Source organism: Dasypus novemcinctus, chromosome 1, assembly GCF_030445035.2.
Source record: "Dasypus novemcinctus isolate mDasNov1 chromosome 1, mDasNov1.1.hap2, whole genome shotgun sequence".
Taxonomy (NCBI): domain Eukaryota; kingdom Metazoa; phylum Chordata; class Mammalia; order Cingulata; family Dasypodidae; genus Dasypus; species Dasypus novemcinctus.
In genome coordinates, this window is record NC_080673.1 from 15,051,443 (window position 1) to 15,063,366 (window position 11,924).

The following is an 11,924-nucleotide window of genomic DNA, read 5'->3' on the forward strand; positions in this document are numbered from 1 at the left end:
CAAAATAAAACGGGTGCATAAGGGGAAAGAAGAAGAGCTTGAACACTGATTTGAGGGAAGATCAGGAGTTGGGGGGGAGGAGGGATGAGAGGAAGGGCTCCCAGCTCTCCTTCCCCTCTAATTCCAAGGGAAAGGGGTCCTCTTATTCCCAACATACCCCATGCCCCATGCCCATTTCACTATGGGGAGGTGGGAAATGGGGAGAGGGCACAGTGTAGGGGGACTCCAGTAGGAGAGAGGGGGCTGGGATTGGGATGCCATAAAGCAATGAAATGATAGAAGAACCATATGGAAATATTGAAAGGATATAAAGCCAGCTTGAAGAGACTTCCACTGGAACAATTTAAGTAGAATAAACAATTATATTAATGAATCATAACCCATTGAATAAAATAGGCTTCTGTGTGTCCATACTCATGTAAATAAATAAATGTAGAACATGATGAGAAATAGGATATTCACCATCTCAAAGTGATTCCCTACAAAATACTTATTTAAAAGGGGACTGATGTTTTAAAACTATGTATATTTTGTCCTACATCATTAATTCTCTTGTATTCTGCTTGTTTCACTAAACATTTTTAAGGTCCATTCATTATTGTATGTAGCAGTAATGTCCATTTTCATTCTGTATACTCCATTTTAAGAATATATCACTATATATCTCTTCTGTTGGACATTTATATTTTTTACATTTTTGTGTTGTAAAAATACTGCTGTAAGGGGATTGGAGGTAACTGTACAATTGAGAAGTCTGACAGAAGCCATTTTAATCAAGTAACCAAAGATAAGTCATCAGTAATGGAAAAATGATAGGACACAAGGAGAATTTAGCCATATTTCTGTGATATTCCTGCCAAAGCTAATCATGAGGGAACCTTGACAAATGCAAATTGAAGGGAATTATACAAAATAAGTGGTATTAATTATAAAAAATGTTAAAGGTCATGAAAATCAAGGACAGATGGAGGAACAATTACAGATTTAAGGATACCAAAGCGACATTCTTTGTGATTCTCCACTGGATCATTTTGCTATTAAGGCTAGAGAAACTTTACTGGGGTCTGCCAATTATTTGGGAGGAGCATATCAATCTGAAATTTCTAGTTATACTGTGCTTATGTAGGAGAATGCACTTGTTTATGGGCCCAAAATATGGGGTGACGGTTCATCATGTGGACAACTATTCACAATAGTTCTGGGAAAAAAAGTTCCTTGCATGGTTTTTTTGAACATTTCTTTAAGTTTTAGAATATTTCAAAATAAAAAGTAATTTAAAGAATCTAATCAAGTAAAATTTACTCATAAATTGCATGTGTAACATTACAGCTCACAAGTACAATTGACAGATTATGTGTCTATATATAATTTTATTAAAAACAGACTGAAGTATATTATTGAATTCTGCATTTTGTGGTAAATTTACACCTTTAAAGAATGAATAATCTCAGTGTTCCATAGAAACACATACCATTTTACCAGATACAAATATAACCATTTATGTTTGTTAGTTTATTTAAAAACAAATGTGGATATTCCATTTACAAAAAAAAAAAAACATTTCATGTTTGACATTTATTTTATAGTACTTTATTTACTTGGAATGTAAGCTTCTTTAAAAAGAGAGAGTTGAAAGAGAGAAAAATACTAATGCTGAAATTCCATGACATGTGACTATTAGCAAATATATGTGCCATAGTATGTTGTGTATTTTTTGAAACTGGAAGAAATTTGCAAATTATTAACTTTGGAAAGAAGTTATCAAACCATATTTTTCCTCATATGCCTTACTGAAATCTGGATTTCTCTTCCCTATGTGACTTTACATTATAGTAACTATACCAAAAAAGAAACTAGCTTAGCATTATTACATGCTGGCTGCTCTTATTTATCATCACACCTCACAGTGTGCTCAAATATCACTGGCTCAAAATTCAAGTATAGAATTATGCAGAAAGTGGATGCCTAAGCTACCCACTCCCGTTTCTGGAATTTACCTATGCCAACCTCTTCCAAGCTCCACTACCCCTACTCCCAGCATTCTGGTGTGTCTTTTGAAATCACAGCCATTTGTACATTTCTCATCATCTGGCACCTGTAGAATATCTTCAAAGATTGTTCAAGGCAGTTCTTCAATTGCAAAAGAAAATGCTTGACATTGAAGAACGTCATTTGTATTCAGGATTAACTTATTTTATAAGTATCCAGGTGATGTATTTTAATCTTCTAGTCCCTTATAATCTTCACAGCATATTTACTTTGTTCTTTCTAGTTCAAAGAATGTTCTCCTGGATAAAGAAGACAGCAAACAAATAGCATCATAGAAGGTAAGGACATTTGAGTATTCACTATCATCTGTTATATCAAGTACTCTATCTCTTTTCCAGATATATACATATATATATATATATGGTGACATATACATATTGTTTCACAAATTTTAAGGAGCATCTTTATTACCCTCAGCATTATGTAGAATCTTAGTTCATTAGAGGTTTTGACCTTCATAAAAATCTTAAATCCTGTGTCTTTCTTTTCATTCTTCTACCAATCTTCACATAGCTGGATCTTTTTTATTCTCTTCTCAACTCCAATGTTTCCTCCAAGATCTTTCTTTGCCACTGGATCTCATGAAATCCCTCCTCCACTGCCACCTACGTCACTCTACCCCAACCCATTTTATTGTTATTATATTACTTATCACTTCCTGCAATAATTATTTTTTCCTGTCTCCTTCAACTAGAAGGTGAGCCCCATGGAAGCAGGAAAACTACTGCAACCCTAGAGTGTATTACACATAGCAGGTACCCAAAAAAGCAGCACTGATATATAAATAATAACTGGTACAGCACAAGACCTTGATCCGTCAGAACACATGCCAGCAGGGAACAACTGGATTTGTCATGCTGGAGTGCGCAGACAGAATATTAGCCTTGGTTATATGAATGTGTGTTTGTCAGAGCTGCTATGACAAACACAACACAATGGGTTGGCTTAAAGAACAAGAATTTATTGGATCGTGGTTTTGGAAGCTAGAAATCCAAAATCAAAGAAGAACTGGATAGGCCATGCTTTCTTCCTGAAGTGTGCAATAGTCTGGGCTAGCCTGCCACAATCTTTAGGGTTCTTTGGCTTTGCATATGTGCTTTCCATCACACAGCAAGCTCTCTCTCCTTGGGTTTGCTCTTCCACTTTCTACTGACTTCTGGCTTCTTCCTGAGGTTTCTCTGAATGACTGTGCCTCAATTTCTTATGCTCATAACACAATTCAGTAATACAGATAAAATCCATATTCATTCCATGACTAAGCAGAATCTTAGGAGAAAGTGTGTACAAATGAGTCCATAATTCAAAGGATTCTGTTTACAAATGGATTAGCACATGCACAGGAACAAGGTTTAAGATTGAGATTAGGAGTATGTCATTTGCTGGGGTATATTTCAATCTCCCACACAGTGAATCTAAGGTGCAATGTCAATTACAAATTAAGCCCTCAGTAAATGTTAACTATCATCTTTATCATCATCATCCATATAACTAATGATTATTTTACAGACATTTTCCAGGAAGGTGATGTACATCTATTTAACATGTCAAGGAACTGCAACCCTGAATGCATAACACATACCTCTTCCCAGTCTAATTTGAAGTTTCCAGGTAATTTTCAGTACCTATAAATCCCATTACTGTTCTCTTCACAAAGATAGGTACGTAGCACAAAATGTATTACCTGAGAACAGTTGATCTGGCTTCTAGAGATGATACAACCTATATTAACTGACCTAAGGAAAGATACTTAACCTTACTTGCTTTGATCTACTTATCTAAAAAATAAAGGGATTGGAACAGATAATAAATAACAATGTGTCCATGCAAATTAAAGTTCTGAGATTTCTCTCTTGATAAGCTCTGTGTTACAGTAAATAATTAACATCTGTGGTAGCAATGAATAAATTACCTTCTAATTCCAGTTTACTAAATTGATTTTCAGTTCTCTGAGAGAGTGATTATTCCATTTTAACTTTAAAATTAACAAGACACAAAGGTAGCAGTCTACTCTCCAGGAGAAATTAATATAAACGATAGGAAAAAATGAATGTAATGCCAAGTAGACATAATAGTGCATTCCTTGGAATAAGTACAGTCGCCAGCTAGAATCAATTACTTATTAATCCTGATCCCTGTAAAGCATTTGAATGGTAAGTAGCAAAAACATTCTTTAATTACAGGAAGAAAAAGTGGTTATGTAAACCAAGGAATTTGCATGTTTTGCATAAAATAATCCATAATATTGATGAAAGACCAGATGAAGAAAGTAGTTTTATGAACTTCCATTCTAGTTTGTCTAAGGAAGATAAATAATAGTCCAGATAAATAGATGAGGAATTTAGGGGAAGGAGATATCTTTAGCCTTCTTTTCCTTTATTCACAGAGTGCCTCAAAATAATAGATAAGTCAAATTCCCAAAAGTGCTAATTTTGAAGAAGTCTAGCAATAGTACCACTCTCTCCACCTAATGAAGCTGTGTAAAAACTGATTTTTCCTTCACAGGTTGCTGTGAAGATCCTGATCTTATCTCACTATATAGACAGTCATGAGTGACTGCCATCATCTGTTAGAGCTGCCCTTACTGGATAGTCACTGTGCCTTGGGGAAGAAACTTTGATTCCTGGGTAAAGGGTTGAGACACCTGTTTGAAGGTAATAATGTGTTATTTCTTTTTTTCCTTCATTTCATTCTTCATTCCTTCCCTCTCCCACTCCTCCTTCCTCTGCCTTTCTCCAGAGCCAGGCTATTTATTGCCCCTAATTCTAGAAGATAACTAGATTACTTACAGGCACTTACAACTGTTAAAACCCATTGGGAATATCAGTAGGAATCTTTCTACTGCTAGCTTGTGCTGCTTTTTACGTAATGTAATAAAAGGTCTCACCTGTGCAAGTTCAAAAAGTTGATATCTATTAGGAAAACTATATTCCAAAGCAGAATGCAAGCAGTCAGCAGAATTACACAAAAGTAAATCTTAAAGAAACAAGTTCAGTGCCAGCATTTAATTAAGAAACCTTACAGTTTGAGTTATCCTGATATATCCAAATATATAGCAATAAAAAAAAATTTTTTTTTCCAAAATGAGGATCTGGAAAAATATTCTTACCCTGACTTGCCTATATATTCGACCTAATTATGAGCCAGCAAGAAAAAACAAAGAATGAAAAGCTGCTCTCAGCAGATAGAGGCCCAGAAGTTGAAGCTTGTTCCCAGTGAGAAAATGCCTATGAAATGTACTCCATAAACTCTAAGCACTTCACTAATGTTTCATCTTTTTATTAGGTCATCTTGAGGACGCATGTCCATAAATACAAGATAGTTTCAGATCAAAGACAAAAACTTGAGTATGCATTTTGTCTCTCTCAATGTTAACCTAATTGTCCCCATTTGAAATAAATGTGTCTATTCATCGGCCTCTGACATAAAGACCAGTTCAGATTCCACATCCTAACATAACATTAACAGTCAGTGTTATTTGATCTAATAGAACAGAGATACATGCATTGCAAGTTTCATAATATCAGCAAAGGTTATATCCAGCCTTTATATTTTTTCTTTCTGATGATTTTACCTGCATTACTATAAAGCTACCACTGAGCTTCACCAATATTTCCAGAGTGGAAATGTGGTATGTGGTAAGTGAGATGGACTATATGAACCACTGCAAAGTATGTTCTTAACTCTGTGCTCCTCTTTTCCACTATCCATGTTGGCTTAGGGTGTTGACAGTCTAGTGGAATCCTGTATCCTTGTATGCAGATGTTCCTAACCAAGGAAAAAAAGAGTGGAGAGCACCAAGAACAAGCAATTTTTCCTTGTCCTACTCCCATTCTTTGTTTCTTATTGCAAGGAACACGATGGGCTACCTTAGAGAAGCTCTCTAATTTACCCAAAACCTGCATGAGGATTCAATTTTTGAACCTCCCATTGCTTTACATCAGCCTGCACTAGAAGCAAATTCCCCTGATTTGCAAGTCACAATGCCTACAAGTTTCTGAATCTGGTTCTCTGATGTGTATTTTAACTCTCAGAACTAATGCTATATTCACTGATTAATGTTTTTAAACCTCAGTTTATACATATTCATTGCATTTCCTATACTAAATATGCTGAGATTTTATGAAACATGGGAAATAATTTTTTGAGGATTCTCGTCCAGTCTGGGAAATGGGCTTCTGAAAGTTGCCCCTATTGTTTCCAGGTACTGAAGGACAGGGCATGTTTCAAATGGCACATTAGAACACATTCACATGCTAGACATTTTCATCTTTCCTCCACAGAGGATACTGGTTGCTCATTTGAGTATGTTGAGGTCAGTTTTGCTGGAACCATCCAGAAGGTCTCCTATCTGATAAGATCTCCTATTGGATATGCACAAGAACAAATGAAGTTGTTCTCTCTGCTGGGCACGGCAGGATCTAAATGATACATGCAGTCCCTTAAATGCAGAAAACTTGTGTTTCATTCTCCCCATCATCCTGTGAGACTTGAAGACGAATAGGATCACTCCTCTCTGACCCAGATGATTAAATTGCCAAATAGAAGGAAAGATCAATCCTGAAGGATTTTCTAGTATACTTTGCAAAAGAATAAATAACCTCTCAAAAATGAAATAGTTTAATCAAGGGCAAAGATATCACTTTTCAAAAATGTATAAACCAAACGTACTACCTCAACAGCCAGTGTTATAGACAAGTTTTCTTTTTCATCATTATGAAGAGCACTACACCCTCCAAAATTCTGAGGAAAAATTCCAATGCAAATGCAAAGGGGTGATTTTCACCAGAGGTTTCACTGACGTTCTTCTCCCTGATTACATCTGTTAAGTTGACTCTTGTGGTCTGTGGTTGGGATCATGATGGAATGTACTACTCCTTGTCTGTTCTCCCCAGAGCTGCTAGAATTCCTCTACTTCTTCCCAGCCCCTAGATTCAGGAGCAATGGAACAGAATGAATACAGTTGCTGTGCTTCCATTGCCTCTAGCTGCAATATATTCTCCAAAGTGCAACCAAGATAGTCTTTCAGACACACAAATTGGAGAGGTATCTCCAGTTTTTCAAGCCCTTCAGTGACATCCTGTCACCTTGAAGGGAAATCTGAAGTCCATTTCATAGCCCTTCGTAGTCTGGTCTTGCCTTTTCCCCCAGCTTCGTCTTTTGCCATCTCTATTTCCCCCACCAGGGTCCCAAGCTCTAGCCATTCTTTTAATTATCTAAATACACAGTGATTTTTTTTCTAGGCCCTGGAGCCTTGGCATCCCTCTGTTTATAAACTTCCCTCTTCTCCGGACTTACTCCTAAGCATCTTTCCTGTTTCAGGAGAAACAGCACTTCCTCCAGTTGTCCCTGTACATGCCACTCCTCTGGTCCCTCTGATGCTTGCTTCCTTAGCATCTGCCTGTTCCCGAGACGCTGTCTGCCTTCCCAGCCAGGTTATAGGCAGGATCAAGTGTTTTATTTACTGTGTCCCTCCCCTAAGTTCCCAGGGCAGGACTTACCTTTGGAGCCCAAGAAACATTTGTTGAATAAATTGTAGAAAATGGTAAAAGCCATTAAACTGGAGGTTGCTTTTGAGTATCTGTTTACAGCTGATGTCTGCCAATGTGCGGACACAGGATGTAGCAACTATTCAGAGATTTCTCTCCCTCATTCTGAGGTCCACCCTCAAGAGACAATTTCCCCCTCTCTTCCTGTCACAGATTATTGCCATATAACCATTTGTCAGACAAGAGCACCCTTGACTACTCATTTGCCCATCCAGCCCTTACCTTGCCAATGGTAAGTCACAAGACTGGATCAATCTTTAATGTATTAAGCTCATAGCAGATGTTTAAACCACAAGAGCATAGCAGATATAAAGAAATGGTGGGAAACGGACTTTGGCCCAGTGGTTAGGGCGTCCGTCTACCATATGGGAGGTCCGCGGTTCAAACCCCGGGCCTCCTTGACCCGTGTGGAGCTGGCCATGCGCAGCGCTGACGCGCGCAAGGAGTGCTGTGCCACGCAAGGGTGTCCCCGCGTGGGGGAGCCCCACGCGCAAGGAGTGCGCCCGTGAGGAAAGCCGCCCAGCGTGAAAAGAAAGAGCAGCCTGCCCAGGAATGGCGCCGCCCACACTTCCTGTGCCGCTGACGACAACAGAAGCGGACAAAGAAACAAGACGCAGCAAATAGACACCAAGAACAGACAACCAGGGGAGGGGGGGAAATTAAATAAATAAATAAATCTTTAAAAAAAATAAAAATAAAAAAAAATAAAGAAATGGTCAGCCCATCTCTTGTAGCTTGTGGTAGTAAAGTCAAAATAGGAATGCAAGACCCCTAATGCTAACAGAAACTGCCCTATTTTGGTGGTGTGTTTTGGTTTCAGTAAAGGAAAAGGCCATTGCCCTGTTTATTTAGATGTCATCATTTAAAAATTAAATAAATTAATACCAGTCAGGTGATATCCCTCTCTCTGAGCACGGGCTTGCAAGTAGGTATATCTGGGGCTCGGTGGTCCATGCTTACCACTGCTCCTGGGATGAAGGAGAAATCAAGTAAAGACTGACCTGCCGTTCTTTTACTTCCAGGGCAGAACTGAGCCAGTGTCTGTAATATATGTATTTGATTAAGGAATTTTGATTTGAACTTAATTTTATTTTTAATGACTTGCATTTTTTAAGAAATCACTATTCAGCGATGGTTAAAGCAATGCTCAGCTACATTTATCCCGAAATAAAAATGTTTAATTTAAAATGAAAGAAGTGAGTCAAAGCCACTTTCTCAATAAGTGACTGGCCAAATTCCCTATCTGCCCAAACCTGTTTTCCTCATCTGACCACAGCAATAACTACCTCATAGTTTGGTTGTAAATAATAAATGCAATTACATATGTACAGTGCTTAATGATAATAACATTTATATAACATTTGCTATGTGCCAGCCACTGGTGTAAACACTTGACGTGTATTTATTTAACTCAGCATAATCTTCAAAACAACCTGATGAAGTAAGTACTATCATTAACTTCATTTTATGGATGAGGAAGGTGAGGTCCAGAGAATTTAAGTAACTTGTCCAGGGTCACACAGCTGGTAGGTAATGGAGCTAGATTCAGGTTCAGGCACTATGACTCCAGAGGCTGTGCTTTGAGCCCTTATGAGATGCCTACTCTGGAGTAAATGTTCAATACCTTGTACCTGCAACTGAATTAAGGGACTAATGCACCCTTTCAATTTGTCATTATACTTTGCATCATTTTGTTTTCATTATGTAAGAAATTTGTTCAAAAACTAAATCAAATATAACCCCTGAATAGGGATGTATTCACAATATTTTATGAGTGATTGCTTCCAATTTAATTTAGTATTAGGTAGCAATAGTGCTTTTAAAACAGAAATCATTGTGATGATAAAAATATTTAGGTCATATAAATGAAACTAAATAATGAATGAATATAAAAGCTGAGAAAGGCATATCAAAAATCACAGGGGTGTATAGGGAGGATGTGTTTAGTAGGTAGAGTGATTTTTTAATTTTGGTTTTGGTATCTTACAGATATTTTTAAAGCCAACATGAACTTTTAATATAAAATATGATAAGATATCATAGAATATGTTCTTTAAAGAGATTGATGTATTTCCTCCAGTCTTACTGTTATCTCACAGGTAGTCCCAGTTTGTAGGAAATCTTACCATGTAGTTCAAATTTCCCATCTTCCCCTGAACACAAATCCCATATTTAGCTACACTTTTATTCATTCAACATACATTGGCCCTGCACTGTGTCAGAGCTCTTCGAATAATTATTGCACAGCCCTCCTTGAAGCATCCAGCAAAAGTAAACTAATTACAACAGTGCGATTGACGTTTCCACAGTAGAGGTGTTTGTTTTTTCCTGGAGGTACCGGGATTGAACCCAGGACCTCATACATGGGAAGCAGGCCCTCAACCACTGAGCTACACCCACTCCCCATGACAGAGTGTTGATAGCTGAGTTGGAAGAGAGTTGACGGTAGGGGGGCAACGGGCATTGTATGACAAAGGGCTGGAGGTTTGGAGAATGAAGATTGTTGTAACTCACACTGTTTCCTGGAGTGTAAAGAGGGGCTACAAGAAGGAGATGAGGCATGGAAGGCTGCATGCGTGATGCCCTGGAGTTTAGATATTTTCAGGATTTTAAGCACGAGAATGTCTAAACATGGTTAAATCGCTGTTTCAAAACTTTTCCCGGGAGGTGTGTGAAAGCATAATTGGATTTCAGAACTTTCAGGGCAAAAAATAATTCAGGAGGCTAACTGCTGTTGTTAGTGCAGGAGAGAGCATAAGAGTCTGAACAAAGGTGGTGGTAGTGGAGATTGAGAGGGAAAAAGGAATTAAGGGGTTCTAACTGTGCGCTAGATTCCAGTCCTTCCTGTGCACTAAAAATGGTGTCTCACATTTTTCCTATCACAAATGTTATTAATAATATAGAAGAAATTAGGTAGAGCTAATATTTTTCTTGTTATTGTTCTGTGCCAGGCACTATAATAGTGCTTTATATGCATTACCTGATTTAACCCTCATCACACAGTTTTAGGAACTATTATTTTACAAATTAGGAATCTGAGGCACTAAGAGGTGAAGCAACCTGCTCAGGGTCACACAACTAGTCAGCACAGGGACAAGAGCCAAACCTGTTTTGTCGGAACTCCTCACCTCCATTCTGCTTCTGGTTCTTCCACTTCTCAAGCTCCTTGACTCCGGGCTTTTTTTTTTTTTTTTCCTGAGAGTAAGCAAAAAGGCTTTGTAATCATTGTTTACTGTTTCAACTAGAGAAGAACCATGACAATCTTAGTAAATTTAGCATATTATTAATCGTCTGAATTGGCTTTCTAATTTAAAAACGTAAGTCATTCAGGAGAGGAACAAAATAAGAAAAACTCTCCACTGCACAGACCTCAAGGTGCTTAGGAGTGCAGGGCACAGTTCCGTGGAATAGCCCTCAGGGGCGCGCTGAGGGCCACACGTCAGTATCTCAGTCTTCTGCCTGGGCATCAGGACTCCTGGCTTTTTAACCTGCATCAACCCTTCCCTACTTTCTTAAAAGACAACCTTACTTGAGTTCTACTATTTCCAACTACCATCCCACCTATTTCTTTCCATGTCATGTTGGATTTGAATCCATGCAATATCTATCTTCTTACCAGCCATTTTCTCCTTAAATTTCAGCCATCTGACTTTTGTGCCTCCTAAATGTGTTCACATTCACTACTGCCCTGACAAGTTCAGAGGTATTTCAACATCCTTCTTTTTCTTGTGCTCATCAATGTTCTTTGCCTATTGGTCAATGTTCTTTCCTCACAGGAGCAACAACATTTAATCTGTTCTTCCAACATATTCCAATGCCCATCCAGCAGCTATTTCTCTCTTCTTCTTCTTTGTTCCCTGTGTGTCACCAGAGATGCTGTCCTTTTTGTTCTCTGCTGTTCTCTTTCAATATGGTCCCTCAACTTATGTACTCTTCACATTACAATTTTAAATATCATGATAGAATATAAATATCTCTCATCTTAGTTTCTCATCTTTCTTTCAAAACTCAATTTAAAATCAAATTTGAAGGCATTTCTGCTTCAGTGGCTTACTACCAAGTTACATTTTACACATCCCTTCAAAACCCTCCTTCTGTTGAGCCAGTCACCTTCCTGGGTGTCTCTTTCTGTGAACAGGCAAAAATACACAAAGGATTCTGCTGTTAGTTTAAGCCTTTTGCACAACCACCATCGTCCCAAGTGCCCACTGCCAGTCAGGTATTAAGTTTACAGAATTAAAATTGAAGCTTGCCAGGAGACTAGGCAAATAAATAACCTTGGCTGGTGCATTTCTGCTCACATCTGGTTCTCAAATTCCTGGAGGGCAG

At 38.0% G+C, this 11,924-nt stretch overlaps 1 long non-coding RNA gene across 1 annotated transcript; it reads right to left on the bottom strand.

Annotated features, from left to right (window-relative positions):
• Window positions 1-1,605: 1,605 nt before the first annotated feature.
• On the bottom strand, window positions 1,606-11,658 carry LOC131279439 (uncharacterized). Its single transcript, XR_009186839.2, has 3 exons — window positions 11,212-11,658; window positions 10,724-10,790; window positions 1,606-2,288 (listed from the first exon to the last, which is right to left on the bottom strand). It is a non-coding gene; the product is annotated as an uncharacterized lncRNA (long non-coding RNA).
• Between the last annotated feature and the right edge of the window lie 266 nt (window positions 11,659-11,924).